A 6,000-nucleotide genomic window follows, 5' to 3' on the forward strand; every position below is an offset into this window, starting at 1 on the left:
ACAGGACAGAGTAGAACTGCCCCATAATGTTTCTAAGGAGCACCTGGTGGATGTGAACTGCTGACCTTTTGGTTAGCAGCCATAGTACTTAACTACTGTGCCACCAGAGTTTCCTTATAGCATCGTAGTTAATCCTAGCAATAATTTATGTGCATTATTATCCCCATTTTTACATATTCACAGATGAAGACTCAAAGGGATGTGATGACTTTTGCAATACAAGAGCTGGGATTTCCACTGAACTCTCTAACGCTGAGGTCAGCAATATTTCCTCCTATTCACAGCTGTCTCCCAAACTGTCAACAAGTTCAGCAAGCCATCATGGTTTTCCTTAGAAAGAATGAAACGCTGTAACAGACAGACTTGGGCTTAGCTCCTCTGAATGCCCCAGTTTTTGTATAAAAATTATAAAACTCCATACTTCAAAATCCCTGGGTTGATCCCTGAACTCTAGAGAGAAAATTTACAAATTGACGTGTTTAACCAGCGAGTGGTCGTATTTCCACACTGGGTGCTACACAGAGTACCAAGAAGGCAGCCCCTCCTGTGAAGGTCCAGGGGGAACAGAAAGCATGGCAGAAAGCTGCTTACCAATACAGGACTCCCCAGACAGTGAATAGGTCCCATCGTCATGGAAACCGCTTCTGCACTCACAGTGGTACCACCCTGGCAGGTTAACGCAGCGGGAATGGTTGTGGCACTCAATGATTCCCTCTGTGCACTCATCAATATCTGCCTCAGAGAAAAACACAAGCCCACCAGGACATTAATTCTTTTGACACTAACCTTTCAGTAAACATCTGAAAAATGCTCATGTCAACATATCAATTAAAACTGATTATTCACCTAAAATGAAAAGTCACAGGATGAACCAAATCCCATTTTTCCAGAATCCAAACAAATCAAAACCTTCATTCTTGGATGCTTTCTCATATATTGAACAATGAATGAAAGCTGATGGCCACAAAGACATTGCTAACCTGAAAGATGTTGGCTTCTGAATCATCAAAAACCAAAGCGAGGATGTTGAACAGTTTTGGTATTGGGTGTATATGACTTTTCTCAGATTCCGTGTTTTCTGAATAGTAATTCCAGATATTATTTGGTGCCTTTTGAAAATGCCTATGAACAAATAAACTTGGGAAACTCTGGGTTAAACAGTGTTAAACTAACACGTATGTTGTTTTTCTTTAATTGCAGTCTCAGAGACTTATAATATTAACGTACCCTGTAAAGCTTTGAGAAGAGAATGATAACGTGCATTGTTTCCCAAACATATTTGACCGTAGAATATTTTTTCTTGGGATAGTTTTAATATCTTGTGAAACTAGTGTTCTATGAAAACCTGGTTTGGGAACTGCTGTTTTAATTCTTTGAGCACTGCTATTTCACTTGAGGGGCCCTGGTGGCACAGTGGTTAGAAGCTCAGCTGCTAACCAAAAGGTTGGCAGCTTGAATCCACCAGTCACTCCTTGGAAACCCTATGGGGCAGTTCTACGCTGTCCTATAGGGTCGCTAAATCGACCTGATGGCAACGAGTCTGGTTTCACTTGAGGACTAGGTTTATGATAGTCAATCAGAAATCCTCATTCTTTAGTTATCCTGATGAAAGGAAGTCTTCAGGCTTTGTTTCTGCTCTGGGATCTGGCTTTTTAGAGTTAGTAAATACCTAGATCATGCATAGATTTTCTCACCCAGAGGTTTGCTCTGAGTAGAAAGGGCTTGAAACAGTACAGAATGATGAGCTGCCCATTGTTACACCAGGGTCAGCTCTTTCTTATAGAATTTGTCCTTGTAATTACTACTTGGAATATAGCCATTGCTAGTCAAGAATCCTCTCCTAGTTCTTCTGGGAATATCTGAACTATGGTACTCTAATATGAATAGAAATTTAAACAGCACTGGATTATAATACATAGTGAATAGTACACCCTTTGGGGTCTTTTTCAACAGGGCCATGTTGTAGGCCTCAGCTCAGGGGCAATCAGCTACCAGGGATTCTATTCTCTTCGGCAGGTTCTCAGTTGTATACTTGGCTGTGAATTTGGTTTGAAACCTGATGCTCCAGTTTCATGACATTCTGGCCAAGTAAAGGGAGAAAAAAGTATAGCTCCATATACTGTGCGACTCACACTTAGCCTTTTACTATCAAGTGCCATCTTCTTTATGGCTTTTATCATTTGGCCCATACAGTCCTTTCACTTACAGCTTCCCTTAGCTTCTGTACCCCATCCGTCCTCAGGACCCAAGGCTTCTTTGACACCTTCAGCTATTGCAGCCAGGCTGCATGTGCATTTATTATAAATCCCTAGAAACAAATTTTCTACAACTGTGTAGATTGTCATTGCCAAAATTTGCCAAAAATGTGTTTCTCTGGGACACATCTTGAATCACTAAAAATTTTTAAAAATTCACACGGACAGGTATCTGGGAAGTGTATGGTAGGGAGACAATCACCCTGAACTGGGAGTCAGAAAGTTTTCATGCTTAATGTTGCCTTAGTCATCGACCTCACACACCAGAGAAATGTGGGCTGCAACAGAGTCAGAGTGTTTTTAAAGCAAGAGGTTACCTCCGACGGTATCTAAACTGAGCCCCACATTTTACAGGGGAGCATCCTTAATCCCACAGAGAAGAAGGTCTTACCCTACTAGGCAACAGAATCAGCTCAGTGCTTTTTAAACACAGGGCACCAAGAGAAACAGAATGGCTTTCATGTAACTAAGGACCAGTTTTCAGAGATGACTTCTTTATATTTAAAAAAATAAATAAAAGTTGCCTTTGAGTCATTTCTGACTCACGGTGGCTCCATGTGTGTCAGATTAGAACTGTGCTCCATAGAGTTTTCAGTGACTGATTTTTTGGAAGTAGACTGCCAGGCCTTTCTTCTGAGATACCTCTGGGTGGGCTCAAACCTCCAACCTTTCAGTCACTAGCAAAATGCATTAACTATTTGCACCACACAGGAACTCCTTCTCTACCTTAAGCTGAAGGATGATTCTCTTAACTGAACAGAAACAAATTCTTCCTCAGACCCTTATTCCCAAAACTCCCTAAAAGGCAGTTATGATCCCCATAGACCCTGTCACTTGGCTACCAAGCATAGTTTAGGTAACAATCATCTAGCCACAGTTAGTGTTACAGGAAACCAGGAAATACAAAAGCATCTCAAGTAACCAAAGCAATCATATGTCCCGGTTTGCCTGGATAAACCACCCAGGATAGTTTAGATCTGCTGTCCCTTTCACACTCAAAACCATCCCAGTTTGCAGGGTTAATCATCTCCTTCAGTCCTAAATTCAATGGGGGGTTTCTAGGAAAAACAGGAGTAGAGAATGTCCTGCAAATACTTTAATTCACAGTGTTTTCTATCCTCAAACTTAGATGCGAGAGAGGCCAGTTAGAGTTCCCATGATGCAACAGGACTGAAGTGAGGTGTATAACACATAGGGACTTGCACAGGAAGTGAAGACAATCAGACATTTATACATCTACAGCTTCCCCAGAGGCACCTGGGTTTCCCTGGCTTCTTGGGAACATGAGAAAAGTAGTGAAGATGCCCTTTGCCTGGGAGCTCTACTTCCCACAGCAGATTCTGGGACTCCCTGGGAATCACACACTGGCACCTGGTAACTAGGCTGTACATTTCTGCTTTTTGTGCAAGGTCTATAATTAAAGGCAGGAAATCATTTTATTAGCAACCATACTGCAATTGAGAGGTTTTCTTCATGTTCTAAAGCTGGCTTCATGTTCTAAAGCTGGCTGTTTTTTCTGCATAGTCACAGTACAAAACAACCATCGCTGACCCAAATATCGAAAATGGTGGGAAGTTTTTCAGTGACATTTCAGGGACCTTACAAATTATAAATGATGGTTTCTCCCCCAGCTGGATTGTGGCTGTCTTTGTCCTCAGAGATTTGTTTCTTCTCTTCAACGTTTGCTAACGGCAAACAAGTAAGATAGATGTTCTGGAAATGGGGTCTCTGTGAGTTCAATATGGAATCCTACTCTCTCACCCAAGGAACAGCAGCACACAGTGTGTCAGCTATCCCACAGGAAACAAACAAAAAAATCATTTTCCTTCCTGTAGTAAGCCCTAGGATTTTGTTTAAATCTCAGTTTAATACAGCACAGACCTGAAAATGAGGCAGAGGAAGCAAGAGATGCCAGGGATTCCTGAGAGTGGAGTCTGTATTATTCATTTCTGTATCATTGGAGCCAAGTGTCTGCTACATAACAAATACCATTATTGCCCAGGTCACACAACTACCAAATGATGACACCAGACTCAAAACTAGTGAGAATCCATATTTTTAACAACTGTATCATATCATCTTGATGGATCAAGGAAGGAAGATTTACACAAAGACAATGCATTTATGCAATTCTCTAAACATTTATTGAGCTAAAAGAAAGTGCCAAGGATTATTTTTGTGCTGTGATGGATATAGTGGTGAATAAGACGTGATTCCTGAAATCCAGGAGCTCACGATCAAGGGTGGAAAATATACACACTAATCTTTCAAACCCCAAGAAATATAAATATCCCCATCTCTAACTCCTCTAGACAGACAGATCCTCCCTCAGCTAATGACTCAGAATATATACACACAGTTATTTAAGAAAGTAGGAGCCCTATTGGTGTAGTGGTTAAGAACTTAGCTGCTAACCAAAAAGTTGACAGTTCAAATCCACCAGCTGCTCCTTGGAAACCCTATAGGGCAGTTCTACTCTGTCCTATAGAGTCACCATGAGTTGGAGCTGCCTCGACAAGGGTTTTTATTTTTAAGAACATATCTTGCTCTAACACAGTTATTCCCGTTTCTGTTTCCACCACACAAACACAAGTTTCCCAAGAATGGGGACAACACATTACTCAGCTTTACATTTCTAGAGGGCAGAAAGTGTCAGGAAGCATGAAAGCACCCGGTAAAAATTTTATGGGAATAAAAAAATAACTAGTGGACTAAACAACTGAATCAATGAACAAGAGCTGTAAGGGATATTCAAAATACTGCAAGATTTTCTGCTGTTTGCAAATCACAATGATAGAATATCAATTCGCAAAGCTAAATATAATGGGGTTAATTTGATCTTATACATTATTTACCTCTAAAGAACATCACATGGTTTCTATTTGCAACTTTGCCTCTATCCCTGGTCCTCAGATGTTTTAAGGGAAGGAAAGACACATAGTTGTGGTTGCCCTCAATGATGAGCCCTACCTGTACCTTAAACTTTTCTATTCATCATGGAAAACACATGGACAGCCAACGTTTTTTTATAGGGTGTAGCTTGAGCAACACATTTGATCCTATTTGGAATGTACAGTGAATTTGCTATATAAAGTCAATAGCAAACAAATCCTTTTGATTGCTTGTTGGATTCTTGCAAAAATTTTAGTTTCTTGGGCTGGATGAATCTCTTCCTTCATCTGATTTCCTCCCTACTGGATTTTCCATTTGAAAATTTATAAAATCAATAAAGTCTTTGTCAAAGTTTATTCTCAAGAAGAAACTTTTGTATTTCATATTAATTGGCTAAAACTCACAGTGAAGTAGTGGCTGAAATTGTAGCTGGAGTATATCTTTTCTACGAAGTTTGTAGAGTGTGGAGATTGGGTCAGGAGAAAAACTTTTGATACTCTCATCCATTCAAGTCTCCAGGCTTTAATTCTTACAAGTAAAATGAAGGGATCACGTTGTTGTACAGTTAAGTCCTCTTTTACCCTTAACACCCTGGAAGTTGGGATATGTGCCTATGCCCTCCTCTGCTACGAACCAGCTGAATGAGTGCTAAAAACTTTAGGTGACTCTTTGCCTCTCAGTTTCTTCTTTAGCCAAATTATGATTTAAAAAAAAATTGTTTGGTCTGCCTCACAAACAAAGCTTCTGGAAAGTCAATTAAATGCTATCCCAAATATATGATGACATCATTATTATCGTTTCTTCTTTGTTAAGTCCTGATTAGTAACAAGTTTTGGTCCCTTAAACCTAAAGG

The sequence above is a fragment of the Loxodonta africana genome, chromosome 7 (assembly GCF_030014295.1).
Source record: "Loxodonta africana isolate mLoxAfr1 chromosome 7, mLoxAfr1.hap2, whole genome shotgun sequence".
NCBI lineage: Eukaryota > Metazoa > Chordata > Mammalia > Proboscidea > Elephantidae > Loxodonta > Loxodonta africana.